Consider the following 13081-nt stretch of genomic DNA (forward strand, 5'->3'; position numbering starts at 1 on the left):
TTATAAAAGCTTGAATTTTAGTTTTTATTAGCCTCTGCAAGGCTGAATTTCCCAGAATGAAGTAATTGGTGTCTCAAAATCATTTGAAAATGGTTTTGTTGTCCTCACGCTACAGCTCTACACCCCACCCACCGCTGAGATACATATAAAATAGCTAATCTGAGAGCAACTCACGTGTTGGTTTTAAAGGGACCCAAAAATAAAACGGGCTGAAGGATACCTAGGATGAAAAGAAACCATGCATAGAAACATGCTTCACACACGTCAGGGACACAACCGCTTTGGTATCGCCTAAGAAATCACCAGCCACCAAAGGACCCGCGGCAGCTGCCCATCTGCACGCTGCTCCCAGTGCACAGCCGCCCCGAGTCAACTCAGCCCAGCTTAGCCTACAGCTAAAGCAGGCTACTCCATTTTTAGCTGCTGACAAACGAAGGGGTTATTTGCTTTTAATGCAGTGAAGATTACGAAGGGCAACAAGTTATTAACACAGAGCCCAGGCGGACACTCGTTCAGTGCCTGCCCCTCCAAATACTTGGCTGCGAGCGCAGCGGCGGTGAAGCCCGGCATGGCTCAGGCTGGGGGGGAGCACGGTGCAGGTCCGCAGGTGGCTTAGCGATCCCAGGGTGGGCAACTCCGACAGCATCCCGAGCCAATGCCCTGGCTGTTGTACCTCAAGACTGATGATTTTGATAGCATTTTCCTCCAGAAGGCAGTTTTATTGTGGCCGCTTTGTTTCAAGCTGCTCGCATCCATCACTCTTCGCATCCTCAGTAAAGGCAAGGCTGGTTTACAGCCTCCGTCCTAGGGACTGCACCTCAGCGGGGTTGCATGCGTGCACTACAGTTTAAGTACTTTGCGACTACTCAGAGTGAAATACACAAAATGCTAATGTATTACTAGACTCCTACAATATTTTTAAATAGCATCTCCAGTATATGGAACTATTTTACAAGTAAGTCAGTGTTCTATGACACCAAAGGTTTTTATTTTATCTTTTAAAGTTTAAATATCACAGAAAAGTGGGAGTTGATAGGATCTGCCAGCAGCACAAACAAAATGTACGAATCCAGAGTAGAAATGAAATAATCTCTCCACAACAGGGAAATGATGGCAAAAAACCAAAAAACCCAGCAGCTTAAAAGTATCGAACAAGCAAGTGGAACAAAGATCTCGAAGCACATTTGGGCATGCCCTTCTTCAGGCAACATGTCAAAACCACTACTTCTCCTCCCCTTCTCCTTGACAGACGGTCTGACTGGGCCCAAAGCCACAGCACCAAGCTGTGATCCTGGCAAAACCCACAAGGTAAATAAGGTTGGGCACAAAGTGCAACTGGATGGGAGGCATGCGAATGCTGAAGGATGAGATGCTGGCGATTTAGCAAGCAGAGCAAACTGCTCAGAAACAATGCTCCGGCACAATGCCAAGAGTGCTCTGAAGGTAAATGCTACATCGTTGGGCTGTATCCATCTCCAGTTGAGGCCCTCGTGAGTTTCAAAGGTTAAACGGTTCAAATTTCCTGGGCAAATACCAATTCTGTTAATTTTTCCTCAAGCTACTAAAAAAACCCCAACCAACAAACCCTCAATTATCCAGTTAGCATTTAGTGCATTTTGTTTTCTTCTGTGCTGCTAGCGTGGCATGAAGATGCAAGAAAGTGCTACCATGTTCTTTTGCAAAACAGGATATATTTCATTGGTACCAAACCACCCATATGTGTGCTTTGTAAGAGTAGCTGACTCCCTCAGAGCTAAAAAACACCAAGAAGATGCCATGTGACATTATTTGGGCATTTTCTTTTGTTTTAGCATTGTGTAGCAGAACTATCTGCACAAGACTCAATCAATAATCAAAGCCAGCCACAGCCAGATGACAAGTCTCTCTGCTTCTGCAGGTTTAAATGTCAAATTACCGATGCCATTCGAATTCTGGTTCGCTTTTAACTTCAGATCAAAGCTAACATAGCTGGGAAGACAATGCTTTCCACCCTACGCCTTCCCCCCCCCTCGCTGCTCTGAAATCATCTGTCTCCAAGCCAGAAGTCTAAATGGAGTGTAGGGCGAGTTCAAAACAGAGAAGGTTGATGGGAGTCTACTGCCAATTCCGCTCTGCAGTCACAGCTTGCTCCCACAGCTCCATTAGCTGCCTGCAATCAAGGGCGGCCGACTCAGTCCTGCTTGCTGTCCAGGTTTAATAGGTTCAGCTAGTTAATGAGCAATGGCTAGATTGCATTCCAAGACTTCACATCATTCACAAAGCAATTAAGTATACACTTCTTGGTCTCCTCCAGGAGCCCTAGAGGAGTGCCTCATTCTACTGAGAGGATAAATGCAAGCTGCAATTTTCGAAACTGAACAGCGCAACACAGTGGGAAACCGTCAGAATATTCACCTTCTCATAAGCATCAAGCCGAATGCATCGTTCCTTTTCCACAAGCCTCTGAAGGGCTCCCTTACCTGTACACCCCTGGATTATAGATTGCTCTTGCCAGATGAAACCAAGAGCTGTAAGCTGCTGGGAAGCATCTCAGTGAGCTGCTGACAAAGCAGGCTAGGGAGCCGTCGTGTTAACGAAACAAAAGATATTTAATTGGAAAGCCATCGCAAAGGCAGGGGTACTTTTTACATGTTCCCAGCGGAGGACTGCAAGGCACCTTGCAAACAACGAAACACTTACCCCCAGATTTACAAAGCTCAGAAGCTAAGTGACTTGGGCCGTCGGGCATCCCACGCAAAACCAGGACCATGTCCCCAGAGGATGAGGCTACCTCCAAGGGCAGAGCTGGGGGAAAAGCAACCATTTTCTTTCTCACTCACACATGCTCATTCACCCTCCACGCTCTTGCACAACTTTACTGCTGTTAATGTATGTATTATTACTGCTCCCAATGCCCTTTCCAAATGTTTGTATCCTTTCAAGCTCTTGCTTCCCAGACAAAGATCCTACTGTTATGGGGTGGTAACTTCTCCAGCAGTGCAAAGGATCCTCAGCCTCAAACGGTTGATTCACAGTTGGACCAAAGCTGGATCCTCAATGTGCTCTGAAAGGACAACTCCTTACCTGTGCGGGCTGCCTCTTCCAGGCTGTGCAGCTGAACCCAAGAAAGAAAGGAGTCCTGCTGGCAAAGACCTTTTTCTTCTCTCCATGAAGGGACTGAAAAGACATGCTGCTTCTATCTCACACCAAATGTTAAGAGCCATGATCACAGAGATGGTGTGTAGACAGCAACTGCATCTAGAGAACAAGGAGAGAGATGCTGGGCATATGTTCTCTCCTCATCCCATGTATAGCACTCACATATGAGACTTACAAAAGCCTGGATACTTACTGGCTTATAACATCATTACAAAAAAAGAAAAGAACAACAAAAAAATTCCCAAACACTCAAGATCCCTTCACAACCTGTTTCTGTAAAACCAGGAATCAAATAAATCTATCTTGGACAAAGGGATCTTTTCAATTTTTAAAAATCAGATTACCCAATCAGTAAGCCCACATCAATTCAGTTTCTCTGAGTGAAGACACACAGGCTTATCCACTATCTAAACTGGAGATGAGTTTAACGAAAAAAAAAAAAATACCCCTTCACTCATTTACCAAAAAACTCATTGCTAAACTTTAAAAAAAGACTCACACAATAACTCAGAGCAGTTGCTTTACTTTAAATGCAAAACTTTGGTATGGAAAGGAAGCACAGCTGAAGGGTTATATAAGTTTTTTCTTCTATTATTCTCCATTTCCTTTGCGCATGCCAGTCAAAACTATAAAATACTTGTGGGAGAAATGCAGAAGGCACGGTTTCACATTCCACAAGATCTATTTCCATGTGCTGCGTACAAGCCAGGCGACCACCCATGAAAGTCGGGCAAACATGATTTCGTCCACCAGCACTGCAATCACACGCTAGCAGCCCTTCTCCATCAACGCTTTGCCCTGTATTTGCTATGAGGTTACTACCAAGCCTTACGAGCGTCCAAGCCTGCAGCAGCATCACCTCTACGCCTGCTCTGAAACAACACTAACAAGCAGCTCTGCGTTTTCTCCTCTTGAGAAGCTGTGCCAAGTTCAAATGCAGTGCTAAAATAGTTTGAATACACCATTCACAAGAGCAAAAGGAAAAGTAGATAACCTTAATACAGGAGCCTGTAATATTAACAGCTCTCTACTTCTCAAACCCTTCCATCCCCTGCCATAGAATCATAGAATGGTTTGGGTTGGAAGGGACCTCAAAGATCACCTAGTTCCAACCCCCCTGCCATGGGCAGGGACACCCTCCACTAGACCAAGTTGCCCAAAGCCCCATCCAGTCCCTTTTTTTGCCCTCCATCAACGATACTTTCGCCCCAGTTTTACTGAGAAATGGAAAGCAAAGGTGGGGGTCATCATTAGTCTTGGGGAAGAGTATGACGAGCTATTTCCTCTCCTTAGAGCCCAGGTTTTTGTTTTTTTCTTTTCATACGCTGATCACAGAAAGATTTGGTAACTGTTTCAGAGTCACTAAAAAGGAATCAGTCCCTTGGAGGCCAAGCTGGTTGAGAAACTTTGCTGGCTGGAGCAACAGAAGTAGGCATGACTTGCCTTTAACAAAGCAGAAGGCATTTGTTTTTAGTTAACTGGGTAAAGGGCAGTGAAACTTGGCCAAGTATTTATTTATTGGACTGGAGCGCCTGCAGAGAGGAGGGTGAGATGTGTGTAAGGTTTTTGTAATCCCAACCTTGGAAGGGAGGTAAGTGAACTTTGTTTTCACTGTTGGAATAAGACAGCACAGAAAGCCTGTGGTATGTCATTTAGAAACACTGATTTATAAAAGGGATGCTCTGAGGGGGTGTGGGGGGAAACCAAAGAAAAAGGTCTTTAGTGCTTTCCCAAGACAAAACCTTTTCTACATCTGTTGGCCATTACCTTCTGCCAGTTCAGGACAGCCGAGAGCAGGAGGAGGTAACAAACCTCCAGTGAGCTTTTTGCTTTGCAGGAACACTGCTTTCATTTCAGCAGTGAGGAATGCTGACTGTACCCTGAGTGTCACTGAAGCGTACCCCTCCGATCTCTCCAGTGGGAACAACAATTAAATTTAACAAAAGTAACAAAAACGGGGCCTTACCCAGTCTCGACCCAAACTGACGCTCAGCAGTGTTACTACTGGACGATACTTCAGCACATGCTAGTATGTGGTCCCACCAACTGTGACCAAAAGGCTTACTTGGCTCTCAGTTGTGTCCCTCTACTCGGTCCGAGGCTAACGTGAGAGGGATGGGCAATGACAGATCCCAGCTCTGGATTCATATCAACTCTGGCAAACATGACTGACTTTCAGATCATGGCAGGGCAAAAACATGAAAAGGTTTTCCACCAAGGATGGCACCACTTGGGGATGCTGCAGAAGCTCGTTGGATGTGTGACAGGGAGCAAGAAACAAAAATAAAGAGGAAAACCCAGATGACTCTGCAGTGCTTAGCTGGAGCTGTCAGGCAACAGTTAACGCTGAGGAATCTTGCCATTCTGTTTATGTTCTTTCACCACAAGCAGGTGTTGGGAAGCCCAGGATGGGAGGGGCATGCAGATAAAAAAAGAAAGAGGAACCACTTTTTTTTTTGACGTGAGTGATCTATTCAGATGAATCTTTTTTACCGACAGCCTCTTTTCCTGGAATCAGCACGGACGCCCAAGTGTCACTCACTCGCGGACTCTCCGATAAACAGGCAGCGTACCTCAAACATTTAGGTTATGTTACCTGTTTGTGGTGGAGGATGACATGGTTTTGATGGGGTTCTGGGGGAATTAAGTAATTTTTAACAGACACTTTATTAAAACCTCCAGCCTTTTGCAAATTTATATTTGTTTTGCTGGGTTTTTTTGTTATTTTCATACTATTATAGCCATGTGCTATCATGTTTACCATCTGAAAAGTGAGGAACAAAGACGACCCGTCTCGTTTCTTCTTGGTCACCTTACATACAACCGTGCATACAATTTTTACACCAATGGATTTTGTACAGAGAAATGCTTTGACCCGCAGATTTCCCCCCACCCGCTGCTGCTCCTTGTCCAGCGCGGCAACCACCCCGCTCTCTCCTTTCTTCTGCAGCTCTTTGTTGCTGAATGTCAGGGTCATCGGTGCCACCGGCTGACATGATTAGTGTGGCTGACATTACACCACTGCTCTAAAGGAAGCAGGCAGAGGGCAAGGGGAAAAAAAAACCCCAACAACCACCACCCAAAACAAAACCTGCAGCCATTTTAGGCAGAAGGACTCAGGCTCAAATAAGATATTAGCAACCTCACTCTTTCCAATTAAAGAGAAGGTCCTTGCACTGCAACGGACGTATGTGGCATTTCAATGTGCTCCCGTGCTCGTAAAATCAGTACACTTCTGCCCGCCCCAACACATATCCTGGAGGTGTGCTCCCATTCTCGGAGATCAAAGGCAAAGATTATGGAAGGAGAAAAACAAAACGGTTAAAAAAAAAAAACCAGCACCAGACAGGAGATAAAGCCTGACCTGTGATTCAGCAGATTCGAATGCTCAGAAGTACAACAGCCTGTGCACTACTGAAAGACAGCAGCAGTCCATTACACGTATTGATTTGCAGCACTTTGTCAGCACTAATGATGTTACCTCATTAAAAGAGATAAATGCCCTACTGTTCTACCAAAAGCATCTGCTCCTTCCTCCTTCTTGCCTGTTCTCCAGCAGGGCCCTTAGCAGCAGCGCAGCGAAATCAAATCAAAACCCAATGCTAAACTCACTTAGAGCCGCTTGCTAAAGTTGCTTTTTTGTTATTTGTTATTTATTTTATATTTTTTTTTTAATGGTATAATTCTGTGTTTCCTACCAGGTATCTCTTCTCTTGACACCGAAGGAGCACATGAAAGGAAAACAAAGCCCTGTGAGTCACCACAGCCCTCCTGCTGGCAAAGGACTTCTCAGAAAATAAACTTATGTCTACCTCCGGTAATTCATTGACTGTTAGGTAAAATGATACGGGCTGCAACTTTGATCAAAAGAGGCGAAGCGATAGGTAAGGCAGCGATAATGACTTCTGTCCGTTAACGCCCAACGTGTTGCCACATACAACACGCCGGTTTTGTTTCGACAGATTCCTTGTTACATGCAAAGGTAGCAGTTTACCGTAATGAATGTTTTATGCATTATTCCTTTGTGTATAGGGTCTCCAAAGTACACATTATTAAAGTCTATTAAACTCTCTATTTAGCAGAATTACCAATGTGCCTTTGGGGAAATTATTACAATAAAGCCATACCGGTATTTAAATTCCAGTTGTTTAACAATCTTTTCCTAATCACCAATCCAGGTATCTACATTAAAGTGCAGTCAGACTTCTTCCAGCACGACGTAAACCTGTCTATGAGCTGCTTATGGAAATTAATTAAAAAAATCAGTATTTCAACTTGGCATGTTTTTCATAATTAGCCTCAGACAGCTACTGCTTTAAAATAATAGGTACTCCTTCCTGATCCTCTTCACCAAGCAGGGCACTCCACAGTTAAGCCTAGTTACAGAAACAATTAACTATTTGCAGCCATACAGTTTATATCAACATATCAGTATCTGCAAGACACCAGCCTGTTTAAGGAAAATTTGGCCAACAAGGTCTCATTCTTTACAAATGGCTTTCCTATGAGAAAGGACCTGTCCTTGCGTGGGACCGCATGGCTTCACGGATGGAGCAGCCCAAAAGCTGCTCAAACTAGGAGTGTGCCTCTGGTCCAGCTACTCAACTCTCTGAACTGTGTGTAAAGCAAGAACAGAGCAGGTACTAAGTGTTGGTTGTGCCCCTCATACCATTTCCCCTTGAAATACTGCATACTCCAGCTATAGCTAGCTACTTTCTAAATGTGCCAGTTTTCGTGGCAATGACTCCCAAACTTAATTCCCAAGTTGTAAATGTGTGCCCACACTGCCTGTGATAAGAACAGGTATTTTAGCAATGGGAAGAGTCTCACGCTTCTCAGGGGAGGGGAAGCAAATTTCATCATACTAGAAATCACAGGGTTCAGCTTCCTGGGGTGGGGTGGAGGACACCTAGATCCTAACCTTTCTGATTTCCTCCATGACCTTCAATAAATCACCGTGTTCCTGCCTCCATTTCTCATCAGTACAAGGGTGATATTTCATCCTCTTTTAGATGCCCAGACATGCTCGGGTTCTATCTATGGGGCGGTGAGGCTCTCCAGCAAAGACAACCGAGCAAGTACCTGCACAGATGTCTTGTCCTTGCCACTACATCACACTGACAGTTTTACAGCTTCAACACTGGTTCACTTCTCAGTCAACTTCAACGACAAAACCAACATTAACATATTGAAAAAATGCCTACAAAGATCTCACTAAACCAGTAGACACAGAAACAGAATATAACTAATGAAGAGGAGTTGCTCAACAGGGCTTCACATCAAATGAAAATGCAGAATTTAGGCTATCATACAACTGCATGTTTTGATGTGCCAGAATCAAAGTTTGTGTCCAAGTACAGATAAAAGGAGGACTAAAGTCATCACTGGAAGCTGGTATGTATAGTAACAGTTCTTCTGACAGGTATGAATCAAATACTGTCCGCTCTTTTGGGGTCTAAGGCAAATTCAATGCCCTCTGGCAGGCCTACACAATGAAGCTGTTTCTGTCATGACCAAAAGTCCTCCAGAGAACAATCCTTGGAAAAAAAGCACAGCAAATGGGTGGGCTTATTTTAGCCATACACTAATTCCCTGTAAATCAATGGACAAAAGTGCTTCTTTTCTCCAGTTACGAACCCTGTGCCAAATCACCTTCTCTGCTTTACAAACACAACCTCATTGACTTTGCTCGAGTTACACATGCACTAGAGCAGATTTTGCCCTTGTGTGCAATGGGAGGCTAAATCTCCCATAAATAAAGGAAACAATCTGCTCATTTTAACTGAAGTGGGATGAGGAACATCCCTTTCACCTCTAAAAAGGAGATGTACTTCTAAGAGACAGAAGGGAAAACACCACTAATTTCACTTCTTCAGTCTGTCTCTCCATTAGCAAAGACTCTTGAATGCTTAGAAAGGACATGTTTTTCAGGCTTTTAAGGTTACCTTATCCCACTGCAGATCAGAAGTCCAAGAATATCAGATGTTGGCTTAGAAAAGCCTCCAGCATCTACTTCACTATCCATTAAAGAAGCACCTCTTCCATCCAGTTTTGATGGGGTGGTAGATCAAGGGTGCAGCTCTACTGCAGCCTGAAGCCATGAGTCCCTTTTTCCTATCACTTGTTCCTTTGACTCAACCCTAGTTTCACAAGCGTGAGGTGAGATGGTTCTGCTGAGTTACCCAAAATTCAACCACATCTTTAGTTTAGTTAGCTGTTGGCTGGATTCACCACATCAAGCAGATCATGGTATAGCCTCATAAGCACCAAAGCAGGTGCAAGAGGGAAGGGGGGAAGTCCTGGCCAAGGACACTGTGCGGAGAGAAGAAGGATGAACAGCTCTAACTGGGACTGGCTTATGCTGCCATGAAACCTTTAGTCCCTGACGCCTACCAGAAGACATCGTAGAAACACAAGACACAGTGCAGTGTGGCATTTAACGTGCCCACTGCCATATATGTGTCTAATGTTCCCATCTTCTTATGTCCTTGTGCTTATCACACCAGGTGACAGACATCACAAAAGCACCTGGCAATAAAATGTCGCTTTTTTTCCAGGGTATTGGGCGTAGACATGGTGCTGCCTTCATTTGCTATTGCGGCACGTGGACAAACAGCTACCTCAGCCAAGCTGTCGCCTTGTCTCTCCTGCCACCTACTGTACTGAAAATCAAAATATTTGTCACCAACTCACGTGTATCTCCACTTCTGTTGGGAAATACCAACCTTTAGTTCCTGTAGAAGTACCACTGCATGCATGTGGGAACTCCCTGCTGTCACAACTCCTCCAGTGATGCTGTCCAATGTTTCTTGATGAAGGCTAAATGCAGCACTTTGAGCTCTACTTAACTCACTGATGCTTCAGGGTCAAAATTAGCATTAAATACTAAAAATTCTCCAGAGTTTAGGGCATGAAGTCCTCTCCCCCTTTGCCCCTTGGAGAATTAATCACAGAAGATTTATTTTAAACGGTGAACAGGCCACGATGCCCCATAAACCTCCGTCCCGCTATTTGCTGTTATTTCCGATGACAACACTCACAAGGGGCAAAACCCAGCAGAAAAATAACTTCCCATCGGGCGTGTGACTGTCAGCCCGTGGGTAGGGGTGAAACTGTCGCTGCTCTTGAGCTGCGTAACCAAATGAGCATCACCCAAGAACAGACCCGCCAGATGCAAGAGTCTGCTTCAGACCATGGTTTACCCTTGTCCTTTTAACCTCTTGCTCTCACAAAAGCACAGCTGAGCGAGCCTGGCTGTGCCACGCACACCCTCGGCAGCGCAGGGCTACCCACGCGAGATGTCCTCCCGTGGTCCCGCTGCCTCCAACATCACCGGCTGCAGAAGAGCCTTCACTGACGCTCGTGCCCAAGTGGTGCGTCCAAGGAGAAGACAATTATTTTGTCAAAACCATCTGGGTTCTGCCATCCACCCAGACACTGTTAATCACAGTGAATGGCATTGAGAAGGGAGCAACAAGTTGGAGTTGGTCCAGCACAGTCCAAGCCCACTGCAGGGGCTTCAAATCCATTCATGGTACTACATGGAAGTCAATAAGCAATCAACCCAAAAACGAGTAGACAGATATCGCATGTTAATTATTTATGCCATCCTCCCAGAAGGCATGACAACTTTATTTTTTAGTATTTTATTATTAATTTTGAGAAAGTATTCAAACAGAAAACAACAGGCTGACGTTGCTAAAAGAAATCTCATTATTTTCTAGTAAGAAGCTACCTTGCGGATGCTGGCTTATTTTCCCATATATGGCATTCCCTTTTACCTAATCAACAGTTTGGAGCTCTATGACAGCAGACATCTTTGATAAAAGGAGTATTCTGATGAGGGAGAAAGACATTCAACATTTGCATGATCAAGTAAGCCATCAAATGTATTTATTTATGCTGTGACCATAGTAATCAAGAGGTATCACATGTGGAACTGAGCATCAGTTAAATGCATTTTAAATCTGATTTCTCACTGGTTGTAGTAAGGAAATCGTTGACTAGCAGGACTCTTTAGGGTCTTTACAGGCTGCAATTAGAGAAGCGGATACAGAAGATAAATTGTTCTACTCCTGCAAAAGCAAGTCTTACTTTTGCAAGTAATAGTGAGCCTTTCATCTTAGCACTTAGAATTTGATCAACTGAGAAAAAAACATTAACATAATTCCACTCACTCACAGATAAACACCTCTGAAAAATGAGGACATTTCTTTTCCTTAAAGAAATCTGACAAGGTTATAACTAAAAATATTTGTGCAACACATACAGTTCAGTATGGACACAGGAAAACAACTGGCATGAGTAACCGGAGTGTCTAATCCCAGCTATTTAGCCACCAAAATGCCTCAAGAGCTGTGATACATCCACTCAGAGCCAAATACGGCCCACAAATATCTATTAAACATGAATGAATTTATCAGGGAGCAACAGTATGTTCCCATTAATTGCACAAAGGCTGCAAACAGGTAGAAAAAGATCTTTTTACAGCACATGATCAGAAGCAGCTTTTGCCGACACCAATTTAATTTATAACAGAATCAAGGCAAAAAACTAAAAGATCATGTTAGCAGTTAGTAACACTGCAGGAACTATCGGCTAAAATCTAATGGAGTGAACAGAGCCTTAAAACAACTTGATATTTTTAACACAAACTTGAAAAACCTGCTACTGCAAGGGCAGTGTCAGAGGGCGCTCGCGCATCCTCACTAGAAACTCTCAGACAACTCTCAAGGATCCCTAAGGATGCTCCAAGGGAATTAAAGAAGGCAATTTTATACACGCTGCGCTGTCTGGATTGATGTCTCACTAAACCAACAGGCAAAGTTTAATCTCCAAAAGGACTTCTACCTCTGCTGCACTCAACTGAAGGGAAGGGAAAGAGGTTTTAAGCTTGTTTGGTCTATGGCCGATGGAGACTTTCTAGCAAAAATGGAAGTCAGCCGATGAGCAGGTGATAAGCTGCTTTCAGAGCTTCCCTTGCTTTGAGAGGAGTGGAGCGGCTGGGAGATTTTCGGAGCAGATTCTCCAAACAAGCTGTTATGAGAAGCCCCTATCCAGAAGGCTCGACAGGAGGAAAAAGGAAGCAGGGAAATCACAGTTAATGGGATTTGGCCGCAACCAGAAAACGGCTAGGTTTCTGAATACATCACAAACAGTCCTGCGCTTCACTGCTGCACCAGTTCATTGCTGGATGAGAAAAATTTACATAGATTTAATGCCACGGAAATTTAGATTAATCTGTTTAGAACAAATCTAGCCTCTCCCCTGGGATGCCCTGTAGATGCATACATGAAGAAAAGGAAATTGCCACCACTACACCATAACTTCTATGATTTTCTCTAAGGAGGAAGCTGTCAGGCTAGAGATTTATTTATTTTATTTCATCAGTCTCGTAAACGAACGTTTGTGATACAGGGAGGTCACCACCCCACTCATCTTAGAAATTGCCGCAGAGAATTACAAAGTTTGCCCAAGTTTTCTGTGGGAGGGAATTGCTATCCGATCCTGTCAAGCAGGACAATTTGAGTTCAAAAGTAGAGGGTTACCTCGCTCCCAGAGCATCTCTCCTTGGCACAACTTCAGATCGAAGAAGGTTATACAATTATGGCACCGAATAAGGTCTTTGGAAGGAAACATAGTGCTCTCACGTCTGGAGGAAAGCAAGCAAACCCCCACCTATGGGTGGTATCACTTTGGAAAGAGCAACCTCAGCAGGAGGTCCTCAGAGCCTTCCTCACCAAGGCAGCTGGGCAGGCAGAGCCACCTCGGTGAGGGAGGCACTGAGGACCTCCTGCTCACCCTCCAACCTAGGTAGAGAGAGAGTCGGTTGCTTAAGACGGCAAGGAAAGAAAAATTACCACAGACGATGCCCTCTACCTGTGCAAGCTGAAGCCAAGCGCGGGACATGACGCAACACGCACGAACTCCAAACTCATCCTTC

The 13081-nt window shown here is 44.4% G+C and overlaps 1 protein-coding gene across 9 annotated transcripts in view; it reads right to left on the reverse strand.

Moving 5' to 3' along the window:
- BACH2 (BTB domain and CNC homolog 2) overlaps nucleotides 1-13081 on the reverse strand; it is a 198460-nt gene that overhangs the window by 135648 nt on the left and 49731 nt on the right. The gene's annotated exons all lie outside the window — the stretch shown is intronic.

The sequence above is a fragment of the Grus americana genome, chromosome 3, assembly GCF_028858705.1.
Source record: "Grus americana isolate bGruAme1 chromosome 3, bGruAme1.mat, whole genome shotgun sequence".
Taxonomy (NCBI): Eukaryota; Metazoa; Chordata; class Aves; order Gruiformes; family Gruidae; genus Grus; species Grus americana.